Source organism: Lissotriton vulgaris, chromosome 6 (genome assembly GCF_964263255.1).
Source record: "Lissotriton vulgaris chromosome 6, aLisVul1.2, whole genome shotgun sequence".
Classification (NCBI taxonomy): domain Eukaryota; kingdom Metazoa; phylum Chordata; class Amphibia; order Caudata; family Salamandridae; genus Lissotriton; species Lissotriton vulgaris.
Window position 1 is genome coordinate 1,778,377,591 of NC_141694.1, and position 18,375 is coordinate 1,778,395,965.

Below are 18,375 nucleotides of genomic sequence, written 5' to 3' on the forward strand. Positions count from 1 at the left end.
ATACCAATACATTCAAATTAATATTTACTTAACATTAAATTACTTCCCACACTATTCCCCCTTTAACACACAACACAGTACACATAAAAAAGCACAATTTAATTATCAATTAATAACAATTAATAATACATTAATTATAATCAATATATTTATAAATAAACCAATTAATAAAATTAATTACCAATTAACAGTTAATTAACCATATATTAATCATCAATAACAATAAATAAAAACATATTCATAAATTAATGTAATTTAATTACTTCCCAACCTATTACCCTATAAACCCACTACACATAAACAATCACATTATCAATTAACCACTTAATAAAAATGAATTGCCAATTAATAATTCATTAACAGTAAATTAATTAGGAATAACAATAAATAAAAATTAATAATAAATGTATTATTATTATTAGGTTGTTTTATAAAGTGCGCAGCTGCCCCAGCGAAGGGGTGTTCCGGCGCTGAAAGCGGAGTCAAAAAGGCAGCAGGACTAGCCCGTTGGAAACAGATGGGTTTTGATGGCCTTGCAGAAAGGAAGCAGGCCATCCAGGCGGCGGGTCTGAACAGGAAGAGAGTTCCACAGCTTGGCGGCCAGATATCGGAAAGAACGGCCCCCCGCTCTGAGACCTTTTAACCACGGGACCAAAGCCAAGTGTTGCTCAGCAAACCGTAACTGGCGTGTGGGGATGTAAGGGACAAGTAGATTAGATAGAATCTCAGGGGACGAGAGTTTTAGGATTTTAAAAGTAAGACAGAGTGCCTTGAATTCAATCCTTTTAGGAATAGGTAGCCAGTGAAGACGCTGCACTGCACCCGACGTGGAGCAGGTTCTAGGGAGCCTGAGCAGGACACGGGGGCAGCATTTTGGACTCGCTGAAGGCGATTCACCTCCGCCTTACTGGCACCTAACATCAAAGTGTTGGCGTAATCTAATTGCGACAGAATAGTCGCCTGGATAATCAATTGGCGTGTGGCTAGGTCGAAAAACCCCAGTATGGGCCTCAGACCCCGTAAGACTCCAAAACAGGTTCCTGCAACCTTTTTGGTATGCTCCTTTTTGGTATGCTCCTTATAATATAATTATAAATTAAATAATTATTAAAATGTAATTAACCATTAATAATTAATTTATAATATTAAGTATAATTAATACAATTATAAATTAACCAATGAATAAAACTGTATTAGCAATTAATGATGAATTAACAATTCATTAATCATCAATACCAATAATCAAAAACATATTAATTAATTATTTATAATTACATTTTTGCTCACCCTATAAACCCACAGCCCACTCTGATACTAAAACATAAAATGTACCTTAACAAAATTACTAATTTCTAAACATTTGTTTAAAAATGTATGAAAATACATTTTAAAAAATGTTGAACATAGATATAAAATACATACTAAAATACATAACACTAAAAATGTTTTCGATATTATTGACAGCGATATTTTTGCTTACGATATTACTTATTTTGATATTTTAAAAAACAATATCACTTACCATAGTCAACGAAATTCTTGACTTCGATATTCTGTCATTACGATATTAAAAACTGGATATTAAGGTAGGTCAATATTTAAAAAACGAGTGTGAGAAATTTCAGCTGAAAATATGTATTTGTTGGTTCTGAAGGTCGTAATAGGTTGTGCTGCAAAATTAGGCAAAGTGTGTGAAAATCTGAACTTTAAGCAACTAATATTTGACAATGTATTATACATAAGGACAATTGGCTACACATTAGTATAAAAGTACATGTTTTTATTATAAATTTATTTTGGACATAAAAGAAAACAATTGACATAAATAGAACGAAGGGACATTGAACACAATTGGAATTATACAATATCAGTAAAATTCATACATTTATAGCATTTTGTGTAAACAAGGTTAAAAACAAATATTATAAGTGGCGGAATGAGTCTCTACGCGCGTTTCGGCGAACCAGCGCCTTCTTCTGGAGTTAGCCACACAAACTCTAAAAAGATATATATAAAAAGGCATTAATTATACACCATTCAATTAAAAGTTGAGAACACATAATCTCCTAAATTCTAATATAGTAGCCAATTTGTCCTACTTCTAATCAAGGATTACTTTCTTTTCATTTCCTTGCTTTATCTGAGGTATTATCATTTGGATGAGAAGTTCGGAATGACCGAAACACATGAATTGATTCTCTGTTTTTCAAGACTTGGATTTTATAGAAAAACATGTCAACACTTATATAAAAACAGTTCAAGTATATGATATCCCCTTTGTATATATGTATATATTTTAAGGTAGCGAAACCTATATTTAACTACTCTTTTTAGAAATGATTTTCAAATGCTCTTTTTTCAAAGGCACTAGTTTTTAATGAATTTTCAGAAAATAGATAGACGTCTTGTAAATTAATGATACTTACAGTTAAAAAAAGGGGGAAGAAAATACACCGAAAGTTGATAGATAATTGGTTTAATGCCAGGGTATTTTCTAAGTTGATGAAGGATTGTAGAACCTTTAAAGAGGAAGAGGTTGAATATCACATCTCGTTTGGTAAGTCTATACATTGTTGCTGGCCATTAATGATTACATATTTATCTGGCTCCTTTGTGGTTACCTGATTTGATGCAACTTTTCTCTGTATTTCCCGCCAGCCGGAGACTCGTCATGAATTAATCATTTGTGATAATTTGGTATCATCTTCTTGTGTGTAACTGATTTATCTATTCAGGAAGTAGAAAGAAAGGATAATAATATCCTTCATTTATTTGTTATATTTAGATTAAGCTTTTGATGTTACTCTCTTTCATTTGTCTCACCTGTGTATGGATTACCAAGTAGGTAACCTAAATATATTTACATTCTCTTTTGGTATTTTTGTTGTATTAATCCCAAAAATATTTTGTCTCATGTATCACTGGGAACCCACATTCAGGCTTCATACTTAGAGTGATAAGGTATTTATTATTTTCTCCTTGGTTTTTACGCTGTAATTAATTCTTGTCTATCCCCGGGGGAAGGCTGAATATTCTGTTTATTTTATTTATTTAGTTCAATTTATTTACTGTTCAACTCGAAAATATTGGCAAGTACCAAGCTTACCTTAAGGTTTAAGAAAGAAGTTCCAAAGCTTGTAAATACCAAATATATGGCGGCTTATTTAAAAGATCTCCCTGCCTGTAGGGTGTAACAAGAAAAAAGGGAAGAAAAAAGGGAGGGAGGGTTTATGAAACATATTAAGTATAGAACCTGAAACAGAGTTCTAGTTTTAACTATTTATTTAGGATACACAGAAACAAGGCGTCTTACCCGAGTTTGTTCGGCAGAGCTCTTTCTAATGATGGTTAAAAGATCTCCCTGTCTGTTAGAAAAGAATAATGACTGGTATAAGGAAAAATATATAAAGATAAAATAAATGCAAAACAGAATGCTGGGAAATTAAAATTTAGTGGTGAGACTCTACTCTAATTATCGCAAGCAGGGGCACATCGTACCTGAAGATGTTCAGCAGGGCTCAAAATGTCCGGTGGCGGGACGTCGGGAACGGTGCGACTTGATCGTCGGTTCGGTGAGAGAAAGTGATTGACTTCCCTCCAGTTTAAATAGCGTGGGTAATTGGCTTGAAACGCCATCACCTGTAAGCTACCTCTTCGAGAAAAATAGAGATAAGACTACTCTTTTCAAAGGGTAGCTGATCAGAGAACAGACGCGGGGAGCCGGTAGTGCTCTATTAATTGTCTCGCGTTGATTCTTCAAAGATAAAGAACGGCAGCCGCTGTCTCTATCTGTGTAACTGCAGTTTAGATATTTATCGTTCGTGACAAAAAGGATTTGTTTTTATTACAGATGGACAATCCATCTACACATTGCGTGTTTACTGTGTACATGGTCTACATATTTCTTATGGGGCAAGGTATATGATTAACTCGCGTGAAAATACAAACAGGACTAATTTTTTTAAAAGAAAAAAGCATATCGGTCCGTATGAATCTTTTAATTAGTTTTAGCATGAAGTGAATTATTAAAAAACGAAGGATCGGTTTTGGTTATGTATCTTTTGAGTATGTTCATATACAAAACATACGGGTGGAGATAATGCTTACTCTAGAAAATATATAATTCACTTAGAGAGTGGGCAAGAAGCCAAGTTAAGTTTTGGTATTAGTCCACATCAGTCTATTTAATTATAAGATTCGATTGTCTGTAAAGGTGAAGTATTAATGTTATTTTAGCTGAGATTATTCTGGCCACATTAGTATTATATTCTAGCCTTAAGCGAAGATCTACATCTAGAGGGAGGTACAGAAGAGGTATGATGCTTATTCAATTCCTTATTAGATAGTTAGGTATTTTAGGGTGCATTTGGCGATTTATCTATTTTCTACTTATTCTTTTTATGGAAGAAGGAGTTTAGATATATAAGTCTCTTTTAACTATTTAAAAAGGTAAGGAACCCATAATAAAATATCTGTTTTACTCCTACTTAGATATATACGTCTCTTTTAACTATTTAAAAAGGTAAGGAACCCATAATAAAATATCTGTTTTACTCCTACTGAAGTTAGATTGTTAAAGTTTACAAATAATCGCATGCTCCCAAGGAATTTCACTGTTCATGCCTTGGTTGAAAGTATTAAATAGAAAAATCCAGAATACTTCTCTTTTTTTGCGTACGGCTGTACCTCCTTTTGATTCTGGAATATGAATTCTTTCTAGAATTCTCCATTTAAATTCTTCAGCTGTATGTCCTTTCTCTAAGAAATGCTTCACCATTGGGGAAGCTGTCTTCTTAGTCCTTATGGCTGAGCGATGTTCGCTTAGGCGCGTCTGGATCATGCGTGAGGTTTCACCCACATAGCCTAACATACAGGGGCATTGTATAAAGTAGATCACATTGGTTGATCGGCAGTTCCACATTTCTTTTGCTGTTGTTTTGTGACCATTGTGGGTGAATTCGTCACCTCTTATGATGTTATTGCATGAGGTACATGACGAACAGGGAAATGTTCCTTTAATTGGGTTGTTCGTGAGTATTGATCTCTGGGACAGATGCTCCTCATTAGTATAGCTTTTGAATCTAGAGTGGACAATGTATTCTTTAATGTTTTTATTTCTTTTGTGGGCAAAAAGAGGTTTTATTAGTTTCTGCTCCATAGAGCAGTTACTATTTAGGATGTGCCAATTGGAATTTATCACTTGTTTAAGTTTTGCATTTAACGTTGAGTGTTTCGTAATGCATACCAATTGGTCATTGGTTTTGGGAGGTTTCGTTTTAAGTAGACAGTCTCTATCATAGTAACGTGCTCGTTTGTAGGAGCTCCTGATTAGTCTATGGGGGTAGCCTCTTTCGATAAATTTTGTTCTCATCAGTGAAGCTTGTTTGTCAAAATCTGCTAGGTCAGTGCAGTTTCTTCTGACTCGCAGAAACTGAGAGAAAGGAATACTGTCCTTTTGTGCAGATGGATGGAAACTCCGATAATGTAATAAGGTGTTTCTTGCCGTGGGTTTTGTATGAAGATCTACTTTCAAGATGCCAGCGTTGTTTATAATTTCAACGTCAAGAAATTCTACCTTGTCATTACTAATTTTGGAGGTGAAGCGTAGATTTGAATTAGCTTCATTTATCCATAAAATGAATTCATTCAGTGAATGTCTCCCATCGGTCCAGATAAAGAAGATGTCATCAATGTATCTGGATCAATGGGAGATGCTTTCAAAAAAAGGGGCGATCTCATTGTGGATGAACTCGTTCTCAAAGGCTGCCATGAAGATATTAGCTATTGATGGGGCTACAGACGCACCCATACTCACGCCTTTGATTTGGCGATACATGTTGTTACCAAATTCAAAGATATTTTCAGTTAGAACGATTTCTAAACATTCAAGTAGAAATGTTTTGGGACAAGGGATGTCATGTAGGTCGATAAACCATTCAGTAGTTCTCATGGCATCTGTTAGAGGAATGTTACTATACAGGGACTCTACGTCCATTGTTACTAACAAATCTGTATTAGAATTAAAGTCTAGTCCTTCTGTTTTTTGTATCATATCACCTGTGTCACGTATATATGACATGATTTTCGGTATATATGGACGCAGGTAATTGTTAACAAACGTAGATAATGGTTCCGTGGCTGTGCCAATGGTCGAAACAATGGGACGGTATGGGGGGTTGTTTGAATTTTTATGTATCTTGGGAAGGCCATATATACAGGCAGTTTTCCCTTGGTTGTGATTCAAAAAATCATATTCTTTATTACTGATAAGTCCGTTGTCTAAAGCAGTTTTGGTGAGGGAAGTAATTCTTTTGGATAATTTTGAAGTAGAGTAGGATTTGATGGGTTTATAAAACATTGAATCATCCAGCATGCTCAGCATGTTCTTTTCATACTGTGGTGTGTCAATGATAACTATGCCTCCACCTTTGTCACATCCTTTGATCGTGAGATCAGTATTAGAGGAAAGAGACATTAGTGCTTGGTGTTCTTTTCTTTCCAAATTATATATGGGTTTGGGGATGAATCTGAGAGCTTGGTGTAATTTCTTTAGGACTACTAGCTCAAAGGTGGCTACTTCAGGCCCTAACTGTTCGAGAGATGGGCTGAAGGTAGATGGTAGGCAAAGTGGTTTTATTGGGGGGAGTTCTTCATCAAGTGTTGTATTTGAGGCAAAGAACTTCTTGAGTCGGATTTTGCGAAAAAATGAAATTATGTCACAGTAAAGTTCGAATAAGTTAGATGTAGAGTGTGGGACATATGATAAACCTTTAGAGAGCAATTTAATACTATGATCATCTAAGTTGTTTTTGGTAAGATTAAAGAATTACTTCCCTCACCAAAACTGCTTTAGACAACGGACTTATCAGTAATAAAGAATATAATTTTTTGAATCACAACCAAGGGAAAACTGCCTGTATATATGGCCTTCCCAAGATACATAAAAATTCAAACAACCCCCCATACCGTCCCATTGTTTCGACCATTGGCACAGCCACGGAACCATTATCTAAGTTTGTTGACAATTACCTGCGTCCATATATACCGAAAATCATGTCATATATACGTGACACAGGTGATATGATACAAAAAACAGAAGGACTAGACTTTAATTCTAATACAGATGTGTTAGTAACAATGGACGTAGAGTCCGTGTATAGTAACATTCCTCTAACAGATGCCATGAGAACTACTGAATGGTTTATCGACCTACATGACATCCCTTGTCCCAAAACATTTCTACTTGAATGTTTAGAAATCGTTCTAACTGAAAATATCTTTGAATTTGGTAACAACCTGTATCGCCAAATCAAAGGCGTGAGTATGGGTGCGTCTGTAGCCCCATCAATAGCTAATATCTTCATGGCAGCCTTTGAGAACGAGTTCATCCACAATGAGATCGCGCCTTTTTTTGAAAGCATCTCCCATTGGTCCAGATACATTGATGACATCTTCTTTATCTGGACCGATGGGAGACATTCACTGAACGAATTCATTTTATGGATAAATGAAGCTAATTCAAATCTACGCTTCACCTCCAAAATTAGTAATGACAAGGTAGAATTTCTTGACGTTGAAATTATAAACAACGCTGGCATCTTGAAAGTAGATCTTCATACAAAACCCACGGCAAGAAACACCTTATTACATTATCGGAGTTTCCATCCATCTGCACAAAAGGACAGTATTCCTTTCTCTCAGTTTCTGCGAGTCAGAAGAAACTGCACTGACCTAGCAGATTTTGACAAACAAGCTTCACTGATGAGAACAAAATTTATCGAAAGAGGCTACCCCCATAGACTAATCAGGAGCTCCTACAAACGAGCACGTTACTATGATAGAGACTGTCTACTTAAAACGAAACCTCCCAAAACCAATGACCAATTGGTATGCATTACGAAACACTCAACGTTAAATGCAAAAGTTAAACAAGTGATAAATTCCAATTGGCACATCCTAAATAGTAACTGCTCTATGGAGCAGAAACTAATAAAACCTCTTTTTGCCCACAAAAGAAATAAAAACATTAAAGAATACATTGTCCACTCTAGATTCAAAAGCTATACTAATGAGGAGCATCTGTCCCAGAGATCAATACTCACGAACAACCCAATTAAAGGAACATTTCCCTGTTCGTCATGTACCTCATGCAATAACATCATAAGAGGTGACGAATTCACCCACAATGGTCACAAAACAACAGCAAAAGAAATGTGGAACTGCCGATCAACCAATGTGATCTACTTTATACAATGCCCCTGTATGTTAGGCTATGTGGGTGAAACCTCACGCATGATCCAGACGCGCCTAAGCGAACATCGCTCAGCCATAAGGACTAAGAAGACAGCTTCCCCAATGGTGAAGCATTTCTTAGAGAAAGGACATACAGCTGAAGAATTTAAATGGAGAATTCTAGAAAGAATTCATATTCCAGAATCAAAAGGAGGTACAGCCGTACGCAAAAAAAGAGAAGTATTCTGGATTTTTGTATTTAATACTTTCAACCAAGGCATGAACAGTGAAATTCCTTGGGAGCATGCGATTATTTGTAAACTTTAACAATCTAACTTCAGTAGGAGTAAAACAGATATTTTATTATGGGTTCCTTACCTTTTTAAATAGTTAAAAGAGACGTATATATCTAAGTAGGAGTAAAACAGATATTTTATTATGGGTTCCTTACCTTTTTAAATAGTTAAAAGAGACTTATAGATCTAAACTCCTTCTTCCATAAAAAGAATAAGTAGAAAATAGATAAATCGCCAAATGCACCCTAAAATACCTAACTATCTAATAAGGAATTGAATAAGCATCATACCTCTTCTGTACCTCCCTCTAGATGTAGATCTTCGCTTTAGGCTAGAATATAATACTAATGTGGCCAGAATAATCTCAGCTAAAATAACATTAATACTTCACCTTTACAGACAATCGAATCTTATAATTAAATAGACTGATGTGGACTAATACCAAAACTTAACTTAGCTTCTTGCCCACTCTCTAAGTGAATTATATATTTTCTAGAGTAAGCATTATCTCCACCCGTATGTTTTGTATATGAACATACTCAAAAGATACATAACCAAAACCGATCCTTCGTTTTTTAATAATTCACTTCATGCTAAAACTAATTAAAAGATTCATACGGACCGATATGCTTTTTTCTTTTAAAAAAATTAGTCCTGTTTGTATTTTCACGCGAGTTAATCATATACCTTGCCCCATAAGAAATATGTAGACCATGTACACAGTAAACACGCAATGTGTAGATGGATTGTCCATCTGTAATAAAAACAAATCCTTTTTGTCACGAACGATAAATATCTAAACTGCAGTTACACAGATAGAGACAGCGGCTGCCGTTCTTTATCTTTGAAGAATCAACGCGAGACAATTAATAGAGCACTACCGGCTCCCCGCGTCTGTTCTCTGATCAGCTACCCTTTGAAAAGAGTAGTCTTATCTCTATTTTTCTCGAAGAGGTAGCTTACAGGTGATGGCGTTTCAAGCCAATTACCCACGCTATTTAAACTGGAGGGAAGTCAATCACTTTCTCTCACCGAACCGACGATCAAGTCGCACCGTTCCCGACGTCCCGCCACCGGACATTTTGAGCCCTGCTGAACATCTTCAGGTACGATGTGCCCCTGCTTGCGATAATTAGAGTAGAGTCTCACCACTAAATTTTAATTTCCCAGCATTCTGTTTTGCATTTATTTTATCTTTATATATTTTTCCTTATACCAGTCATTATTCTTTTCTAACAGACAGGGAGATCTTTTAACCATCATTAGAAAGAGCTCTGCCGAACAAACTCGGGTAAGACGCCTTGTTTCTGTGTATCCTAAATAAATAGTTAAAACTAGAACTCTGTTTCAGGTTCTATACTTAATATGTTTCATAAACCCTCCCTCCCTTTTTTCTTCCCTTTTTTCTTGTTACACCCTACAGGCAGGGAGATCTTTTAAATAAGCCGCCATATATTTGGTATTTACAAGCTTTGGAACTTCTTTCTTAAACCTTAAGGTAAGCTTGGTACTTACCAATATTTTCGAGTTGAACAGTAAATAAATTGAACTAAATAAATAAAATAAACAGAATATTCAGCCTTCCCCCGGGGATAGACAAGAATTAATTACAGCGTAAAAACCAAGGAGAAAATAATAAATACCTTATCACTCTAAGTATGAAGCCTGAATGTGGGTTCCCAGTGATACATGAGATAAAATATTTTTGGGATTAATACAACAAAAATACCAAAAGAGAATGTAAATATATTTAGGTTACCTACCTGGTAATCCATACACAGGTGACACAAATGAAAGAGAGTAACATCAAAAGCTTAATCTAAATATAACAAATAAATGAAGGATATTATTATCCTTTCTTTCTACTTCCTGAATAGATAAATCAGTTACACACAAGAAGATGATACCAAATTATCACAAATGATTAATTCATGACGAGTCTCCGGCTGGCGGGAAATACAGAGAAAAGTTGCATCAAATCAGGTAACCACAAAGGAGCCAGATAAATATGTAATCATTAATGGCCAGCAACAATGTATAGACTTACCAAACGAGATGTGATATTCAACCTCTTCCTCTTTAAAGGTTCTACAATCCTTCATCAACTTAGAAAATACCCTGGCATTAAACCAATTATCTATCAACTTTCGGTGTATTTTCTTCCCCCTTTTTTTTAACTGTAAGTATCATTAATTTACAAGACGTCTATCTATTTTCTGAAAATTCATTAAAAACTAGTGCCTTTGAAAAAAGAGCATTTGAAAATCATTTCTAAAAAGAGTAGTTAAGTATAGGTTTCGCTACCTTAAAATATATACATATATACAAAGGGGATATCATATACTTGAACTGTTTTTATATAAGTGTTGACATGTTTTTCTATAAAATCCAAGTCTTGAAAAACAGAGAATCAATTCATGTGTTTCGGTCATTCCGAACTTCTCATCCAAATGATAATACCTCAGATAAAGCAAGGAAATGAAAAGAAAGTAATCCTTGATTAGAAGTAGGACAAATTGGCTACTATATTAGAATTTAGGAGATTATGTGTTCTCAACTTTTAATTGAATGGTGTTTAATTAATGCCTTTTTATATATATCTTTTTAGAGTTTGTGTGGCTAACTCCAGAAGAAGGCGCTGGTTCGCCGAAACGCGCGTAGAGACTCATTCCGCCACTTATAATATTTGTTTTTAACCTTGTTTACACAAAATGCTATAAATGTATGAATTTTACTGATATTGTATAATTCCAATTGTGTTCAATGTCCCTTCGTTCTATTTATGTCAATTGTTTTCTTTTATGTCCAAAACAAATTTATAATAAAAACATGTACTTTTATACTAATGTGTAGCCAATTGTCCTTATGTGTAATACATTGTCAAATATTAGTTGCCTAGGTTGTTTTTTGTCATAAATTCTGTTTTACCCTGACCTAGGAACCATTGTATCCATAACTTCAGGGGGTCCTTGTTGAATACACACCAAAAATCTGAACTTTAGCCTGACTTGGTAATAAAGCAGGTGTTTGTGGAGCAGGAGTGTATCCTTGTGGTTCCTGTCCTTTTTCCAGTGTCCGTTAGGCTTGGACCTTATTTTCACAACACTCTCTCACTTTCTGCTCTCCAGTTGCATTGCATCCTTTGGAGCTATATATTTCACTGGTCACATTGCATCAGTTTGCAGTTGTATAAAGCACAGGTCTTGTTACGTCAGTCCACAGTGGGCTTTCAGTGATAGTAGGTATGAGCGGATTTTGCGGATTGGCAATCAGCGAATTTGCGGGGTTGCGGATTTGCGGATTGCCAAAATCCGCAAAATCCGCGAATCCGCGCGGATTTTTTTTTTTTATGTTCACACGGGTTTCTGCAAGTTCGCACGCGTTTTGTACAATTTCGCAAATTGCGAAATTGTACAAAACGCGTGCGAACTTGCAGCAACCCGTGCGAACACGAAGAGAAAGAAGCTCCTGGTCACAGGAACAGCACGGGGATTGCGCTCATGAAAGTCAAGGATGCAAAGGCCTCTACCCAGCATCACAGCTGATTTTCCACGGTAGATTTGGGAAGAGGCACACCTGTCCAGCCTCGAAGACGCTCATGATTGTTTTTGGGCTAATGAATGAGTCACTGAATTTGAGCATCAACTAGTTCGAGTGACCATGTGTGTGTTACTATGCAATCGCCCTGAAGGGCGCAGGGGTCCCTTGAGTGACCTGGCTGTGCTGGCTGTAACTATTTTACAATGGCGCCAGCAAGCTGCCAGCGCCGTTGTAAAATAGTTGCAAAGTTAGCTTGCACAGGAAGCACTTAGATAAAATAAAGCAGCACCTGCTTCGTTTTATCTAGTGGTTCCTGTGCAAGCTAACTTTGTAACTATTTTACAACGGTGCTGGCAGCTTGCTGGCGCCATTGTAAAGTAGTTACATGAGTGTGGGTTCAACTTTTGAACCCGTTACGTTCGCAGATTTTTTTTTGCGGATTTTGCGGGAAATCCGCAAAATTCGCGGATTGCGGATTTCCCGAAAATCCGCAAAATCCGCGAGCGTAACGGATTTCACGCTCATGCTTAAGTGATAGATGTTTCAGAGGAACCAGGTACCATCTTCCGGGCAAAGTCTGAACAGTAGAGCCGTCACCTATCCAATAGGGAGTATGGGATAGATTCCTAATGCAGACCATGGGAGAGAAGACACTTCTCCTTTTTACCCTTCCACATGAGGAGGAAAGCCTGAACTTGCCTCCCAACCGTCGTGCAAAGTTCTACATTGCATGTAAGCTTAATTCTATGCAGTACGCGCATTAACCCACTAAGCTGTTGGTAATGCCTCACTTTGGCGCCTAGAGTGAAAACAAAGAGCTGGACTATGCTATGGAGAATTTGAAGTGCCAAAAATATCCAAAAATAAATTAGTCATTGGATAGTGAGCCTCCCACAGTGGAAACACAGTTGCATTTAAAGTGCAACATGTATGTGTTGATTTTGGGAGTCTAGCTTAAATGTTGCAGAGGCTGCCCCCAAAGGGGGCTCGAGAGCCGGCGCCATAACTAGCGCCATGCCCCCAGACACAACCGGTACGGGCCAGTTTTTGGGCGCGAAAGCAAGCAGGGACGAAGGAGACGCCCGCCCCCCCCAGCAGCGGCCGCTGAAGATGCGCTGGCCAATGGAGACCGAGGCGGGATGCGAACCCCCCAATAGGCAGGGGGCCTACCTGGTACAGAAGACAAAGGGGGGGGGCATATAAGCACTGCTCCCCCCGGCAAGCTCCTATCTTATCAGAGCGGGGGAGCAGCACCGGCGTCGGAGCCCCAAATTGTTGTCCCACCCACCCACACCTAAGGAACAGCTATGTCGCAGGGCTGAGGACAAGCGGCGAAGAACTACGCTGATATCGGTTGGTAGGGAGGCACACCGGAGGGCGGTGTGCCAGAATAGGTACACTCACCTTCAGATGCCTCACGGCTGGGTGAGTTGGGCCTAAGGACAGGTGTGTAGGACCACTCACTCTGGGATGCCTCACGGCTGGGAAGTTTGCCTACCAAAGATGGGGGGGGGAGTAGCAAACGGAGACGGCGCTCGCAGCCCAGCCCCCGCCGGAAGGCAGGGCACAACAAGAATCGGACATGGTAGCGAGGGGGCCTAACTCCGGGACAGAAACTAATCCCCTCCCGTGCAAAGGGAGCGCAAAAAAAAAAAAAAAAACTACCAAAGGAAAACTACCCAGAAGGGCCAAGAGACAATAACAAGGACCTTTGCCAGGACATAACAGGCAAAATATGCAAAGTATATATATGTTTCCTTGTATTCCTAATAAACTGCGGCCAACAAATGACCACCACAAGATGATTGTGTACGTTGGCTTTTCTTGTCAAGATAAGGAATACTGTATGGGAGAAGGTATTGTGCATGTGGGAGTGGGGCAGAGTGCGGGGGTTATTTAACTTAATATATTTAGCAATGCAGGCGTATGTGGAGCTGCTGCCACAATGCCGCCCCTGTGACCCTCAGGTTCCTCCACTTCTGAAATGCTGGCGCTGTGTGTGTGGTTGTGCAGAGCATACTCGACAGCATCCAGGCAAGCTCAAACGCCTGTGTTTTCAGATAGCGGGATTTACCTCTGTGTGTAGGGGCACGATAGCAAAGGAAATGAATCCCGTGGAGTCACGTAGACGACTTGAGTGACGCATGTGGTAGACAAGTGAGGCAGGGGAGTCCCCACCTGCACCCTCTTAAAAAGGCAAGACACGAGTGCTTGTAAAATGCACATCAATGTTGTGTGACTCACAAAGAAGCACTTTTTTAGGGGCAAATTGTGCTCCCTGTATTTTTCCGGGTTCTAGATCACCTAAGTGTGTACAGTGGGCGAGCTCTGCCACTTTAGTGACAGTGGTAAAAAAACAGATTTACCACCCGCTTTGTTATTATTACTGAGCGCAATGTCCTCCTAGAAGGAGCTTCCCGCAGCTGAAGGAGAATAAATATCAATGGCGTGCAATGGTATGGCGGCAATTGTTCTGCTGCAATAAAAATGTTCACCACTATTTGTGTCTTTTGACACTGTACTCACTGAAGTAAACATGGCTGACTGAGGCAGGCTCCCTATTCAAGACTCAGCCTCATCACGTTACAGCATGGCATGGCTCTGAAGCTATGATGCAAAAAATGTAAGTAGATTTTGTGATTAGATAAAGGCTCACTGTGGTCAATTGATTGAACTAATGTTCAGGATTTCGTTTTTAAAATCACTCATTTGCCTTGCATCGGGGCCACTTTTAGCACTGAACATATGAAAAATGCCAAATAAATCATGAGTCATGGAACAACAAAAACAGAAACACAAAAACTGTTGAATACGTGGACTGCACTTTTAGATATGCATAATACAGAGCCCACACGCCGGATTTCAGGCCATTTCAGGTCGCTTAGCGACAATATAAAAACAGAGGCGTGCAAAATTAATAGCGCAGTACATAATGTTCAGACCAGTGATGAGCTCTGGAATTTAAGTGTGCCCTTTCAAGCAGCATGCAAAAACCACAGTTGATGGACAGAATGCAGAACAATGTCATACATTCACCCCAGTATAGAGATCTGGGCCTAAATCCATCGTTTTTTTGCACTCCACACCACCCCAGTTCAGACATGGCCATATGCAAATCAGTCTGACCCTGTGCCTCATGGGAACAGTCCAGCCCGAACTGCCAAGCCACATTCATTTATTGATTTATGTAGAGCCCGACGCTTTGTGACAGCATCCTCAGAACACCACGGACTCTTCCAAAGTAGAAAACAAGTCCAGAAAGTTACCATACCCTGCCCTTTCTTCCCCATGCTGCGGACTACACAGGTGGGTTATAAAAAACAGAACAAATAAATGGGCAGAGTGTGCGAGCTCTGCTGCTTTACTGAGAGTCATAAAAGTCAGATTTACAGCTCTCCTCTGAGGTGACATCTGCTGCTTGTGTTCTTATTACCAAGCGCAATGTCCTCCTCCGAGGAGCTGCACATAACTGCAGCAGAATAAATTTCAATGACGCGCTATGTGCACACCGTCTCATCCGCACCGATTAGCATGCATCGAAAGTCCAGAACAAGGAGCTTCTATTTATCTTTGCTGATCCGAGTTGGATCGGTAACCAAAAATTGAAAGAAAGTACAGATGCCAGCTTAAGTGTAATGGCAAGTGGCCCCTTGCGTCACCACAGCTCACACTAAGCATTCCTGGGATGCCATGGCTTTGACATGGGGGCAGGATGGGGCGATCAGTTTAGTAGCTTTATTAAACAAGGATGGAAAGTTAAAAAAAAAAACAGACGGGAGAAGAGCGATTTTGTTTTCTGTTCCCGAAACCAACTATAAATGAAAAAAAATGTAAAAACTGACGGGAGGAGGGAGTAGAGGCCATTGCATGCTATAATAATGTGAGGGCCAAACAAAATGTTCTGTTAGAGCAATCACCAGGGATGGAGTTAAGCACACAGACAAGGTACATTTAAACAAATGCACCAATAACAAGCCAGCATTTCTAAATGACACACATAACAACCTATGGCAAATGGTGGGTGTGCCAAAAGCCCATAGAATGGATACAACAGATCTTGCAGACAGTGCAAGCGCTGTTGAGGCTCAACCTAAAAAAACACTAGAAACACACCCAAAAAAAACCAGAGAAACCTCCATGTGATTTGCAACTCAAAACATGATTGGAAAGTTTTCATTTTAAGTAATGTAATTTTGTGAGAACATTGTGAATCAGATTCAATTTGCGCCTTTCACAAAGGGTTACTGGTGGAAATGGTCCTTTTTGCAAGGTTATCCCAAAACTTTTTTACTTCTTCATCCTATTTTTTCCTGACCTGCTGTTGTTGGCTTTAGGACTCTGGGAACTTTACCACTGCTAATCAGTGCTAAAGTGCATATGCTCTCTGTGTAAATTGTTATTGTGATTGGTTATCCATGATTGGCATATTTGATTTACCAGTAGGTCCCTATCAAAGAGCCCTGAGTGTGCTAGGGCTGGTAAATCAAATGCTACTAATGGGCCTGCAGCACTGATGGTGCCACCCACACGAGTAGCCCTGAAAAGATGTCTCAGGACTGCCACTGCAGTGCCTGTGCGCAGTTTGTTAACTGCCATGTTGACTTGGCAAGTGCACCCATTTGCCATTTCCTAACCTTCCCTTTTCTTACAAATAAGACACCCCTATGGTAGGCCCAAGGTACCCCCTGGGCAGGGTGCAGTTTATCTGAAAGGTAGGACATGTTCTGGTGTGTGCAGCATGTCCTAATACTGACATTCTGCCAATTTTATTTTTCACTATTGAAAGGCTATCTTGCCCCATAGGACAGAATCGGGAATGCTTTGTAACATTTACAAGCATATCTTCCCCTAGGGATAAGATGGAAAAATTGAGTTTGGTATCCCTGAAGTCAGGATTTAATAACACATCTTTTAGTAAAGATGGTTTTTAAATTGTGTGTTTGAAAATACCACTTTTAGAAATTGTCTATTTTCTAGTTCTACCATCCTGTGTGCCTCTGGCTGTTTGTGGATTGACTGTCTGGCTTTGGGGTGACAGGGGCTGGGGAGGTGCAGTGGCTCCAGGAGTCTGAATGAGTCAGCACTAGACTAAATAGGCCTGATCTGCATTTGGAGTGGTGGGAGGAGTAGCACCTGTACCTGAATAGGGCTGTGCCTGCCTTCCACAATGCCGACTCTGCCCCCCCTGTAGTGTGTCTGGAGCCAAGGCTCACACTGACAATGGATGTTGTTGTGCACTTGCAGAGTGCCCCAAACTGGTTTGAACTGGCCTCAGAGGCTCTTGCGCATAGAGAACAAAGACATTTCGGGGTATAAGTTTCAGACCCAAAACCCCATACTTTAGATCATTCCTGGAATTCAAGAGGAACCTTTGCCAAGGAGAAGAGCTGGAGAGACTGAGGAAAAGTACTGCCCTTCTGTGTGTATGGGGTTGGCCTACAGTTGCTGTTTTTGCTGAGGAAAGGAGAAGGACTTTGCTGTGTTCTGTGTCCCCTGCTTGTAGGAGATCCCCAAGGGCATGAACTGAGCTGGCCTCCTGTTCACAAGTCTCAGGGACGCAAAGATTTCATCCCCAGCTCCCCTGAACTCTGCTGTTGTGAGTTCTGACCTGCCTAGATATGCCTGTGCCAGCTTTGGGCCTCTGGAGGTTGTTGATGTTGTTTGGGAGCTGGAACAAAGAAGAAGCTTGAAGAACTACAGAATCGATGCATTGAGCGATCGCTGACGAAGAGGACTGACGCAGCGCCGCTCAACGCTGCTGCATATCACGCCGAAGCATCCCAGATTTTCATGCATCGTATCTGTGTGGCACGCTTTCCCAACGCATCATCTACGAACTGGAACCGTCATGAAGAATCATTGCACCACTCCCCCTACAGACCGGATTCGACACAACTTGTCTTCCGCGTGTCGCAGAGCTGTTGCATCGCCCGCCCAAGGTCTCAGGAGTGTTGCATCTCTTTGTTTTCCGACTCTGCGGCTGTTTGGCTTTGGAACTTTGATGCATCTACAGGTACTTTGGTGAAAAGTCACGCATCCATAGTTTTCTATGGTACAAGTTCTTGAAACCTTTTGTAAGTCATTTTTTTAACTGTGCGTGTTGTATTTTTGTCATTTTGGTCTTGTTTAGTTTAGATAAAGATACATTATTTTTCTAAACTACTGTGGTGTCCTTTTGTGGTGTTTTCACTGTGTTACCGTGAGTGTTGGCATAAATACTGTACACGTTGCCTTTGGGATGAGCCTGTGTGCTCGTGCCAAGCTAACAAGGAGGTGAGCAGGGGTTATCTAAAGTGTGTATGCCCCT

The 18,375-nt window shown here is 39.4% G+C and overlaps 1 protein-coding gene across 1 annotated transcript in view; it reads left to right on the forward strand.

Moving 5' to 3' along the window:
- Window positions 1–18,375, forward strand: part of LOC147709470 (L-gulonolactone oxidase-like) — a 722,418-nt gene that overhangs the window by 273,028 nt on the left and 431,015 nt on the right. The gene's annotated exons all lie outside the window — the stretch shown is intronic.